The sequence below is a fragment of the Triticum dicoccoides genome, chromosome 2B, assembly GCF_002162155.2.
Source record: "Triticum dicoccoides isolate Atlit2015 ecotype Zavitan chromosome 2B, WEW_v2.0, whole genome shotgun sequence".
Classification (NCBI taxonomy): domain Eukaryota; kingdom Viridiplantae; phylum Streptophyta; class Magnoliopsida; order Poales; family Poaceae; genus Triticum; species Triticum dicoccoides.
Window position 1 is genome coordinate 34,598,376 of NC_041383.1, and position 13,918 is coordinate 34,612,293.

At 46.2% G+C, this 13,918-nt stretch overlaps 1 protein-coding gene across 4 annotated transcripts in view; it reads left to right on the forward strand.

The window, feature by feature from the left end:
• LOC119361969 overlaps positions 1-13,918 on the forward strand; it is a 54,244-nt gene that overhangs the window by 11,386 nt on the left and 28,940 nt on the right. The window lies entirely within an intron of this gene.

The window sequence follows — 13,918 nt, forward strand, 5'->3', positions numbered from 1 at the left end:
CATTTGACTTTTTTTCTGTTCGGATTTCCTTTTTATATACTCCCTCCGTTCTTAAATATAAGTCTTTGTAGAGATTCCACTAGGTGGACTACATACGGAGCAAAATGAACGAATCTATACTTAAAATGCATCTATATACATCCGTATGTGGTTTATAGTGGAATCTCTATAAAGACTTATATTTAAGAACAGAGGGAGTACTTTTCATGTGTCGTGCCCAACTATAGAGGCACGTCGGTCCGGCCACATGCAATTGTTGTTGCATGCCCGCTGGTTCCAAAGTAGTATTTTATGTCCACGAACGCACGCACCTGCAGTTGCATATCCGCTCACCGTACGTGTGTGACTACATTGACATATTTCCCTAAAAAAGGTGGACAACAAAAAAAAAAGAACCACAGAAAAAAACTCGCTCCTGCGACGCACCGCGCGTGCATCAAGGATGTACTAGCTCGGCCGCCGCTGGTCCTCCCATCTTCGTCACCCCCCGGTTCTTACCACCACTGGAGCGCGTCCGCCGGGCAAAGCCCGAGTCGCGTTGGCGGCGGCGGGGCTCTCTTCTCCCTCCCTTACATTAGTCGGCAGCGGCGCGGGGTGGTCGTTCGTGTGTGAGCGCGCGGTTTATCGGGGTTCCCGACGGTGGTGGCAGGCAGCTCAAGTGGCTTCGGGGCTAGGAGGCGGCGGTGCAGCCTGGAACCGGCGGAGGTGTGGCCTAGCGTGGTGGAGGTGGTGCTGCACCCGATGTGGCGGGGCTTGGTTGGGAGCGGTGGATGGCATACTATGGCGTGCAGGGTAGGGTCGACTTGGTTGGCGTGGATGTGCATCCCTGCAACGCACCCCCCCCCCCACCCCACCCCACCCCACCCCTTTCTTTGCCATTTGTTCATGGCGTCGGTCTGAGAGCCTGCACATACTCCGGCGGCGCAGCAGTTCCTTGCCGCGATGGCGAGCTAAGCGGGACAACAATGTAGGTCAGGCTATGCGGGGACCTCTGCCGGCTAGAGGCGATGGCTCTAGTGGGGCTCGGAGTAGGGCTGGTGGACCTCGGTGTTTGTCCTCGGCCAGATTTGGACGACTAGATCTGGCCCTTGAGAGGCCTGCTACTACGGTAGCACGAAATGTATTTGTGCTTGCCTAGGTGCCACTATGTTGGTAGTCGGCCTGTCAATGGCTTGCCGACTACCAACATTTGAGCTCTGATCCTTGTTGCGCCTATGATTTGCGGCTAGGTCCAGTCGAGATCTGGCCTCTGGGGTTGGTGGTCTCCCCTACGCAAGTACCGCTCGGGATGTGTTGAATTATCTCGGGGCTGCACTATCTACTCTAAGGTGCTTGCTTAGTGTGGATCGTTTGTGTCGGTTGTGGAGGGAAGTTGGGTTGGGATGTCGTGGCAGCAGTCATAGATGTTAAGGTTGTGCAGTGATCTCTGCGACAGGTAGCGTAGTAGCGGTGGTGGTGTGTCCTCTTGGCTGTGGATAGCGAGGGGGTCTAGGTGACCCTGTTGTTGGCGCAGCTTCAACCGTGGTGCCCCCCTGGTCTAGATCTATAGGCCTGGCAGTGTCGGCAGCGGTTCATCCTCGTGGGTTGTGTCGGCAACTTTGGTTCCATGGGTGGCACATGTGAGGATTAGAGAGAAATCTTCGCATTGATGAAAGCGACGCCTACGGGTGTCACTTTCCACTTGGGGGCATTGTTGTGGGTACCCTCACGATGTCAGGGCTCCAGGGTGAAAACCCTTGGCCATCCTCTTGGGCGCTACATCGGTGGCGCTTGGTGTCATCTCCCTCTTGAGGGCATCGTCGTGGAGCCCCAGTCCCTTTCGGTTGCAACTGGTCATCGTCTTTAGGATCCTTATCCCTGGCCTGGTGCATCCTCGACTTTGGTGAAGGGTGGCCCCATGTACTCCTATCTTATAGATGTGTCTCGTGGTCTTTGTTCTCAATCCTTTGCTATCTCTTGGCAAGAGCAGTGCTCCACAGTGCGAAGCAAGTGGATTGTCTCAACGGTGAGTCTTCCCTTTCCGGAGATGGTTCGTTGTGTTCGGCACCAAGGTGCCCGGTGGTTTCCCTTGATAGCTCGGTTCCAATCTTGCTTAGTAGTATTGATCGTCTCAGGTTAGGTGTGGCGTCTCATGTGTTCTTGCTTTGGTGATGAGTTAGTAGAACTTGTGCCACTAGCCCGGAGGCCATTTTTGTTTCTGACCCGCTACTTTGAGGTCTTCCTCACAACTTTATATCAGCTCGGCTGTTTGTGCCTTTATTTATAAAGGGGCGAAAGTCTGTTTCCTAGTGGCTTAGCTACACTCCAGAAAATAGATAACATGTCTATCTGGCAGATGATTGTTTGTAGTGGCAAGAAAAGTTCAATCGGTGTCATGATCTAAGTGTCTATAATAAGAAGATTAATCGATGCATGCCGATCCAAGTCATATGTGACTTGCACACAAAAACCTCTTCCAACTCATTTTCAGTTGCTCCATTGATGTTACGTACACTACAGAAAGTTTGAGGGTTTGCCCCTTCAAAAAAAATTGTGGGGTCCAATCAATTTTTTTTGTGGCTCATACATGTAAGGTTCGTGATTTACATTGTCAAAAATTGCTAACATAATTACACAAGCATTATTCCAATTCATTCTCAATTATCATAAACAAAAATAAAATGTTTTAGCAATTTGAATTGAGCATGCTCCACACATTGCACTACATGGGTAGAGGGGGCGGACAAAATTAGAGCAAGGTAAGTATGGATGTGTAGAATTATCTAATGATTGACTTGCAAAAATGGAGTAGTGCAATTTCAATCCCAAAACTGAAGAGGGCCTATCTCACTCGGTCAGAGGAGTAGATTCACAATCTCACCTGGTTTCAAGTACTTGCATACTAAATTTCAGTTTCCTATTCTTAGAAGGAAAAACCATGGATGCCCCCCCTGCCGCTTTCATTTAAAAGAAAATAATATCATAAACGATGAGAGGGCGGACGGAGATACAGTGGCGCTTTCTAACGCAAAAAAGTGGAGTTTATAAAGGAGCTATCAATATTTATATTCCATATATGCTTAGTTGAAAACTCAACAAATGAAAAAATGTGTACCGGGTGTTCCTTCTTCTAAGTCCAACAATTTATCGACAATGCAACATGGAAGGTAGATAACCATGATTATAGAAAAATATGCCAAGTTAATAGATAAATGTAAAACAATTATCCACACACAAAAAGGAATATGAAAAATTCACTCCACTTTTATTGTGTTTTCTTTTTTTCTGGTGAATTAATGCTTTTTACTCGAGGCCTATTTGAGTATGAGGTTTATAGTTCTAGAACCGCACTACATTAATTACAATGGAACGTGGATGAGCAGGGGAAGAGCCAAGGTGTATTTTTATTTTACTTTTTGCATTTTTTTGTGTAGTTTTTAAATTGCTTTTGGTCCCTAGTGATGAGGCCGCTGCATAAACAGATCATAGATTATTTGTATCGGCCATATGCCTTTATGTCCTAAAATCTATTGACTGGACGAGTAAAAGAAATATCATTTAACTCATCAGGATTTCATTTCAGAATATTTTGTAGTTATGTTTTGTTAACATTTTTGTATGGCAGTCACAAAAAAACATTTTGCTATGAAAGATAATTATATAATTTGTAAACTGGATACTATGTCAAAAACCGAAAACAACAATTATATTTATATAAAAGACATCTAGCGGCGCCAAACGCGCGGATCCGGCTTGGCTGCTCCTTCCCCGTGCTCCCATCCGTGCTCCTACTTCATCCTACGACTGTTTTTTTCCTTTCTAATACAATCACCCCCCTGATTTTAACGGGGTGGGCCCGGGCCTTACTTTTTTCCAATCAAATAAAGCCACGTACGCGGGAGCAAGGATGGGAGCATGGGGAGGGAGCAGGAAAGTCTCGTCCCAAATGTGCTGGTCACAGTGCTATTTTATATATAAGGAAAATGATTATGTCGTTTAGCCCCTTGATTGTGCTTAGTTATAACGCACAAACTCAAACCTCACGTTGAGAAATGTGTAAGATTTTTTAGTCCACTTATAAAATTAAACTCAAACCATTAGCAGTTGGACCAAACCTTAAAGGATCTAATTGTACTGGCAGTTAAGGTTCTTTCCGTTCAGAGGGTTCCAAAAACGTAAGAACAGGTAAATACTCCCTCTGTTCCAAAATAGATGATCCAACTTTGTACTAAAGTTAGTACAAAGTTGGATCATCTATTTTGGAACGGAGGGAGTAGCATCTAAAAAGTGAACAGTAAATATAGCGGGATTGCAATGTCATGTTTACTTGAATCAGACAGGACTGTGTTTGTACGATAGCTTGTATGATTTGAACCACAGAATAAATGGAAGATTCTTTCAAAAGGATTTGGTTGAATCAAAAAAATTCTATGAAAAATCTATAAAGAATTCCCTTACTAAAGGTCCTATGATTCTGACCCTACAAATCAACAACCAACATAGGGAATTTCTTTAAAGCTTACTGTCCTCCAATATTTTCATGAAAATATTCCGGATCAAAGAAGCTCTTAACATTTTGATACATACTTTCACTAGTATGTGCAGATGTATATGGATTGAGCATGCAAATAGGTATTCTCTTTATAAAATCATTTCATGTTATTGCTTTTCACCCTTGCATTTATGTTTAAATGAAGAGAGTATTAATACTTGTATAGCATAGGTTGTCTCTTTTCTTGGACGAAAAATGCTGGCAGAGCAGCTTTTCATTGATATTAGGGTGTAGGAAAAAAAATAGGATTTATAGGGGGGTGGTTTTAGTCAGATGTGTTAACCCGCCCTGAAACAAAGATAACATCACACAGCCTTAGTCAGGCTCCCTAGGTCTATGCATCAATGATGTAGTTGTGTGACATCCGCTCCTTCCAGGTTATCCACCAGACCAGCACCGGAGTTGGCAGCTGGGACAACAGGTGGATACCTTACCGCACCGCAGGCGCACGTGAGCACGACGCCTTCTTCTTCTCTTTCGTCGGCATGGCGGTGCACTCCTCTGCCCACTCAAACGGGAGACGGGTGGAGGATGGCACAAGGGCCGGTGGCAGATTCCAACGCCTGTGAGTGGCCTACCAGACTTCCATAGTGTAGGGGCGTGACACTAGCTAGAAGCTCATCGCGCCCTCCAATGGCCCCGAATAGAGTACACATGTGGGCTCGTGCGGCCACCCATTCTTCGTGAGCACGTCGGTGGTGTTGCAGCGGCCAAGCAGGGCCAGCCAGCCGAAGATCTTCAACTCACTAGGGTCATCCGACTTTCATAGGAACTAGACCATGATGACGCGCGTTGCTGTGCCCGCCCATGTTACGATAGGATGATAAAATATCATGTAAACTTTTGAAAATATAAAAGATATGAATTAAATTTGCATGACCTAACACACATATTTTATATGACAAAGTAATGTTGTCACCGGGAATAGAATTAGCCAGATGACTGCTCAGGTTTTTTAAATAAATAGTGCATATGAAAGATGTGACGAAACAAATACAAGAATAGCTTTTTTTACCACCGAATACAAGAATAGCTGGGTGGCGCTGCTATGCGGACACACGCATCTACGTTTTTGAGGCAACACACCGCAGCTATGTTTTACGCTTCGTTTGCTAAAACCAGCTTACAGGCCCAATAAACAATCAAGGCCCAATTAACCACAGGTGGTGTAGATGGTTCTGCGGAGCAGCAGCCCAAACAAACGTAACGTGATGGCGATCCTATGGCTAGCAACGCCAAAGCGTTGTGGAGCCTCGTAGGTCTCTCAGTTTTACTGTTTTGTAATGTGTCAAAGCCAGCCCCAGAACAGCCCTCAAAGTGAATGCGGTAGGCCGAGTTTTGATGGAGTGAATTGCAGAAAGCCACCATATTGATGCCTAGCTTTGCAGAAAACACCGGTTTATGAATTTAAAAGAATAAACCACTTATTCTGGGTCTAATCTTTTGCAAAAAAAAAAAAACACTGATCAATCTCTTTGGGCATTTTAATCATGATTATGACGTCGCGTAACAGTCCACGGTAGACGACTGTTAGATGAGGAAATTTTTAGAATTATAAAATAGTCCCTATAATTTTACAGGGACACCCTTCAATTAAAAAAAGCAATCAACTCCAGACTAGCCAATCCTCTTCTTCTACCCTTCTCTAAAAAATCCTCCCACGAACCAGAACATCGCCGTCGGCCGGCAAGTGCACTCGTCGTTGTCCACTGGCCGAGACCACGTGCAAGGCCCGCTGCAGAGCTACCGACCGCCACCGTCCTCGTGGCAGCCAGAGCTCGCCGGTTGAAGAACACGTGCATCTGCCCCGCTGGCTCCTCGCCTGCATCCAGACGTTCATGAGGCGGAGCCGCTGCCGCCGAGATTGCCAGTGGTGCGTTCTGGACCGGCCTCCCCTGCGCGACGAAGCTCTGTAGCCAGGAGTTCCCCGACCAACCACCTGGATCCGTCGAGGAGGCCACCGCGGGCACCCACCTGGAATGGTGGAACACGAGGACGGGGTCGTCATCCACCGCCCGCTCCCACCTGGACCGCGAGCATGGGTAACCGGACACCCCTGGCACCTACCTGGAACGCGAGCACGGGGTCGCCGGCCATCCGCCGCACCCATCTGATCATTTTCCTCGGGCTCCAATGACGGAGGCGTCATGATCGACGGGCCCCGCTCAGGCCAGCTCCTCTAAATTGGAGTAGGTCGCTGGCCTGCTGTCTCGTCCTTCATCCTCGGGTTATAGAAGCAGGGAGGAGTGTTGCTGCCACTATGGAGATGGGCGGCGGCCAAGGAGCTCGCACGAGGGGATGCTCGATCTCGATCTGGATCGGGGTAGTTTCAGGAAGGGAGGAGTTTTTCGTAAAAAGACCCGTCTAACATCGTTTATCGTGAACATTACGCCATGTGAACAAACGGTGTGCTTCATTTGTCATAATCTTCCTCAAGTGGGTCAAAGTCATCAACTAGTGTTTTTTCAAAAGATTAGGTCAAAAATTAGTGGTTTCTGGCAAAAAAAATCATAAACCGGTGTTTTCTGCAAACCTATGCGCCAATGTGGTGTTTTTCTGCAATTCACTCGTTTGGATGTCTACACGTTGATCATGGTCCACCTCTAGGTGACTCACCTGGTCGATGTGATTTACCTCGGCCTAGAGTGTAGCAAATACCCTCATGGCTTCGGCCGAGAGGGTGCACTTGAGGTGCCTGATCCTCCTTCCTTCCTACAGGACCGGCATGATGGTGAAGTTCTTCCTAGTGCAGTGGGCGAAAAGCAGGGGGTATGTTACGTCGAAGCTCACCCCCTTGTGTCGTGACTCCTTCCAAAAGGAGATGTGTGCCATCGCCTAGGTGTAAGTTCACAAAAGCACTGAACAATGCCTTAACCATTGGATCAATGTTCAACTCTAAGCCATGTCATGGCTTGTTGGTGTCTGTCAACGCTTGCCAAAGCCAGCATGCACGAAGGGTCACACTCTATGTTGTTGGTGACCCCGAGGTTGCTGAACTCTTTTGGTATGCATATCACTTTCTAGGTCACTAGACATTTGCTGCCGGTGGGCACCTCCTTGTTGTTCGAAACAAACCCTAGTCGAAACTTATCAATCAATGTTGCTAGCCAGGCCGCATATGAAGTTCAATCACCTGGAAGATAGACATTGCCAAAAGGACTGTCTTGATAAAGGAAGGCCAACTTCCAACCATTCATCCTACCCAAGATTTTCTCGTAGAACGACTCGAGGTCTCCATTTTTCAGTTTGCTATCGAGAGCAGCATGTCAAGATATTTGCATGGTAACTTCTAAACTGGATAGTTGAAACCGAGTAGAACCTCCTGAAGATCAAGAGCTTTACAACAAAATGGTGTAACTAAAGGTTTCAGGAAGTTTGTCAAAGCCCGTGCCATCACTGAATCGTATCAACATTTGTTGACTTTCTGCACCTTCCTGATGTTTGGGTTTATGAAAATGATTGCATCATTTGTGTAAAATGATGTTCTAATGGTAGGTTCTGTTAGCCAATCGGCGCAAAATTCCTTAGTTGACATGCATTCGGTGACGAGGACAGCAAGCAAGGGTGAAAGTGAGCTCCCCTACCCTAGCCGCCTCTTGATTTGTATGCAGTTAGAGAGCTCGCCGCTGACAAATATTTTGGTAGATGAGGAGCCTAGAAGCACTGCCAGCCAGTTGGTCACCCTCATTCTAAATCCCCCTAGCCACAAACAACTATAGGAAAAACTCACAAGACACTGTATGAAACACCCTCTGAATATTGATCTTGTTTAGGAAGGGAGGCGTCTTCGACCTACAAAATGCATTGGCGAGGTCATTGCCATAGCTGAAATTGTCTTGGATGGCCCTTCCTTTGACGAATGCGTTTTGGCAAGGTCTGAATAGCCCTTGCTTCCACTTTTGCAAGAGAGAGGACAGGATTTTGGGGACCAACTTTGCGAAGCTACAAACTAAACTGATGGGCCTATAATCCTTGAGACTTGTCGCAAACCGGCATAGATGATCGGCCACCACGGGTACCCCTTGCCTGGAAGTACTTACAACCTCACCAAGTGCTTCTCAAAATAGAAGACCCATGAATGCTTGAAGGCGACCACAAAGTTGAGCAACAATGGACAGTGGTTTGACATCTTGGAGGAGTGGGCTTGTAGTACAAACTTTGGCGTTGAGCCTTTCCACTCCTTGTTGATCAACACGAAGTCCTACTTGACCATTATCTCATTCTTGTGGTCATTAAACCAAGTCTAGTGTTACCCATTCAGGTGCAGGTCCTCGATCTACATCTCGTTCATGAAATTCCGAAAGGCTGCAAGGCACTAGCGATTGATCCGCGAGTTTTTATTGTTCGTTTGACATGCAATGTGGTTGATGTCACCCCAGGGTGAGCGGGATGGCATTTGGGGAAAAGTATTGCATGACCTGCTTCAACTCTTGCGGGATGGCAATTTTCTAGTTTCTTTGATGCAGCCCACAAATAATTATAACCCCATTTGCATCCCAGATGCAATGGAGCCATAGGTAGCCATGGATTGCCCCTTGCACCGAGACTGTTGTGAAGTTATAATTGTATCCCTTGCAAGCTAGGAGGACCCCAACACGTGTCCCCTCCATTGGTAAGAACATAAACTCTGAGAACTCCCTCCACACACACACAGTTGATGCCTGATTGCTCGGTCAGTGAACAAGAACTTTGTTTATTGCAAACAAACCAACGATACATTGTTCCAATCCACGGGGTCTTTGACCACTTTTCTATGAGCTAGGTAATTCAGGCCCAACACATTCTATATCAATAGGCTCCCCTCCATGGGAAACATGGTCTATGTGGGGGAATGCAGCCATCTATCGCACACCCCATGCCAGCTATCCCCAATGGCATTGGTGCGACTATTGGAACCAGCTATAGGGGCTCATCAAAGGCCTTAGGGTAGAGCTTTAGTCGGCACTCTTTAGTTTCCCCCCTCTCTGTGATGGCAAGTCCATGTTTGGGCATGGATAAAAGCCTTACTTGCTTCATGATGCTACCTTTAGCCTCTTGGAGCATCTTCTCCTTGTAGTGGAGGTTGTGGCAATGTTGCATCACCATTGATGGGTACCTAACCTGAAGCCTTGCCCACCCAAGAGCTGCTTGGATGACTGTAGGATCACAGGCTCGATAGCCTACGCCACCAGCTACAAGAATTGTGTGGTTGCCATGTCGTGTGTGATTGGTTGGATGTGTACCCCATTGCATGAACTGATCATAGCAACATATGTGTATGCAACTATATGTGGGGCCGTCGACCTGGCCAACCTCTCCAATAAAGGTTCAATCATCGAATGGAATTGCTCAGTAGGAACTAGCAACATGGGCATACCTTCTCCCATTTCATGACCAACGAAATCATGGGCGGGCCACATCGGCCCCTGAAGCAGACCAACAGATAGAGAGGGCTTCGTGTCAACTAGACCAAAGGGGTCTAGCATGACCAGACCTGAAGCTGTAGGTTTGCAACTGGCAGTAGTTTTCATTGACGGGGAAGAGGTGTCCCACGACTGCGAGGGATTAGGGCATGCCTCGGCTTTCTCCTCCAGCGAGAGGGAAATCAGCAGCACATGGGCCCCCTCCTTTTCCTGGAGGTGCTGTCCAGTAGATGGTTGGTCCATACTCTGCGAGACCAGACAAGCAACGGAGATCCCCTGAATGAGATGGGACCTCCCCAAGCAGCATGTGATGCACACTAACGAAGAAGGCCTCAACAGGGACAGGCTCGTCAAGGACATGAACATCACCAGTGGCAGCATCGCCGCTAGCACCCTCTTCGTCGATGAAGGCCACCTCTGCCAACACCGGTGCCCTTCATGTTCCGCTCCTCCTATCGTTGTACACCAGGTAACCGAAAGTATTTACCGGAGTCGGGGTGTCCATGGTGGCATTGCCCCTCTTCTCAGCTAAGGTAAGGCCACATCTTGTCCTAGCCCTTGTGACGTCCTCATGAACACCATGCTCCCAGGGATGCCGCATCGCTTCCAACGGCGGCGCCCCATCTACCTTGTGCCCTGCGTGTATAGCCTAGCACTGAATACTACGACAAAGGAATAGCATAGGGTAGTGTCGCATATGCGGTAGATGCTCGGTGTAGGCGCATACATTGCTATCGTCGCCCTCCAACTCGAAGGCCGAGAGGAGCAAGACATGGACCATGGTATCTGAGCAGTAGGTGTGAGGTCGCAGAGGTAGCACCATATTCGTCAGTGCCTCATTGGGATTGTTAACCGGTGCCTTGGTGGCGAAGTAGGAATTATCCACATTGTCAATGGAATCGTTCGCCACTTAGTAGATGAGACACTCTGCCAGTAGATCTTGCATGGTTTGGAAGGAGAACTCCTATGGTGGTATGCCCTGGATGAAGAGGCGAACACAGTATTTGTATTGGATAGAGGTGTCAAAGGTTAGTCGGTTCCACAAGTGGACGTGAAGCAGCATGTTGTGGACGTGCACGATGTTGTCGCCCTAACCATACTGAACAACTCATGGTGGATGAACCGCACGAAGGAGCCTAATTGCATTATATATATATAGGATATTAGTTGGCACCTCCTGAAACTCTGAGTTGATACCCTCGGCAACATCTGTCGAGACAAGAGAGGGCCACTCCCCCTCGATAGTGAGCACCGAGCCACGCCTCTTCATCCAGCACCTCCTGGGAATCCTCAGTAAGGAACCTTGTCTTGCGGGTATGACGGTCCCCTAGCCTGGCCATAGGCAAATCTGGCGGCCATGTCCATGACTGGTTGTGAGGCGAAATGTTAGGAGTTGGCACGTGTTCGCCGGAATGGTGGGGAAGGATGGGCTGGCGTGAGTTGGGGCGTAAGGCACGGTTGTGACTGGGTTGTTTGGGAGGGAACACCTGACGGGAGTCGACATTCAGGGGAGGTGGTAGCAGTGGTAGCTGACCTGGGCGATGTTGCGTCTTGTCGAGGGTGGATAGTGGGACTCGATGAAGGTAGTAATATGAGTCTAGGAGGAGGCAGTGAGGTGTGTCCTAGGAGGAGGCATCCAATCTTGCTACGGCAAGAAGCTACATTGCGCTTTCGAGCTTAGGCAGTGACCGGAGGCTGGCCATAGGCTGCCCGTACTGCGTTGTATTATAAGTTAGTATCATGCATATGATAGTGATCTATGATACTATCTCCGTAATGCATACTATCATAAATTAATATCTTAGTTGACCTTATTTATTGCCATGCAACACATATAATAGTATAGTATATATTATGATATTGTATCATGATATAATACTCAATCCTGTCTTTCTTCATTTAACTCTCTACCTCATCAAAATTGCATAGTTAGCATCCATGATACTAACTATGATACTCCCATTACGAGCAACCTTATAGCCCAAGCTTCCATTACGAGGTGGTGATCTGGTGGTTGGACGTTAGCCAGCAATGGCACTGGAGCTCCCACCAGGCTAATCCCGCAAACATTTCTTCTACTTGCGCTCTTGCCGATCAGAGTCACCACATATGATGGTTTTACCACCCATTAGACGACACATGCCTCTAACTAGAAGAATACTCGTGGTTTGCCACGCCGTTTTTCACATTATCGTTTTATATAAAGTATTTTTTTCTTGCTACGCTTGCTATACTTTCTAAGAATTTAATATGTCAATAGCCTAAAAATATACTTAAAGACTTATTACCTAATAAACTTATTTTGGTTTGCTAGCATAATCAATTTCAGACAAAAACATTGCTGGTGAATAATAAATTGAGAGTGGATGTTTAGATTCTTGGTTCATGGGATGCAATCTTGGTCTCACGGATGCTTCCCATTTTGAAATGGATGGTCTATGATATGTGCTAGTAGGTTGTTTAGGAGCTTATGAATCCTCAATTGGGTTGAAGTGCTCGGAACATAAACTCCAAAACGTTGGCCGAGATTGCGCTTCGGCTGATGAGCCTACTAACATCAGCCCAGTTCCGCAACAATAGATTTGTATTCGTGGCTGGGAGAGCGGACACTCATGTCAGTGGGGGTTTGGTGCATTTCACACTAGATGGTTAAAGATTCATGATGCTAACATCCGATAGCGTCAACAGATAGAGTCTTGTTCCTCGTCCAGTTCTACGGAAGTTCTCTCTACTGTATTTTCTTTCCGCTCAAATTGGTGTCATCCGATCCCCTATATAATCTCCGAAAATATCTTGCTGCTAGCAGTATGTACTAATTAACGGCTATATTACATGTATCAAACATAAATTTAATTATCTTATAATACCAGTATAAAATTAGTTTACATATGTTCCGCCAAAAAACAACATCTTCCCTTATTCCAATATAACCTCAGTGGAAATGCAACTTACAAAATGTTAAATGGTTCATTGCACTGCAGGACCACGGGTGTGGTTTGTCTGCCCCGTAAAGCATATGGGAACAATAAATAGTCCTTCATATGAAAATGTATATCAATCAGTTGTGTCTACCGCCGCAGTATGAACAAAATACGGTAGTCTATTAGAAGATGACTTCTGCTAATTCCTTTAAGATCTTTCCAAGTTTTAGCTTTGACTTGACATGTTTGTTCAGGTCATGCTTCTTCTTTTACCATCTCGTGTCTGATGTAGTTGCTAAGTAGCATGAAGGGAGAGATTTTCATAAGCTTGTCGAGGTTGTGCGTCTTGTTGTCAAATCATGTTCTCATGGGTGGACCATGTCCATTTACCTCTCTTCTTGATAAAAGTTATAATCTAGTGGCAATAACAACCAAAAAAGAGGATATGGTGTCAGGTTTGGAGTTTTGATGTAAAAATGGCAATGACAACATTTCCTTTCTTATTTTGCAGCGAGGCAATAACATTTAACAACCTAAAGACTGAAAATAACTTCACTCTATCTTTCAATCAAGAAATTGCTGCAACAAGGAACTACTATCAAGTATAAAGTTTGATGATCATATCTTGAACAAATGCAAACCATTCTCCTAATAGTACAAACTTCGAGTCTGCATCTTTTCCTAGTTAAACTTCTACAGACTCGTGCAAATACTAACTGCCCAATTGTACATGCTGCTCTTTTGACAGGAGAACACGAACAGAGCATGAAAACAACTTATAAATAATACTCGTTAATTGGTAACGAAATTAGCAGATCAACTAATCAATTAGCAAGTACAACATTTTTAAACCGTGCCATCATCATGGATCCCTGCACTTGCTTGCAGAAGGTTATCGGCCTCCAGCCTCAGTATCCATAAATACCAGATGCAATAATAAATTCAGCAAGTCAATAGGATTTACTGGCAGCAATAAATTGACCAACATACAGCCCGTAATGAGGAATGTGTCACTGAACACGCATATGGCCTTACGCTTGTCACTGATTCGCTATCTTTGATCA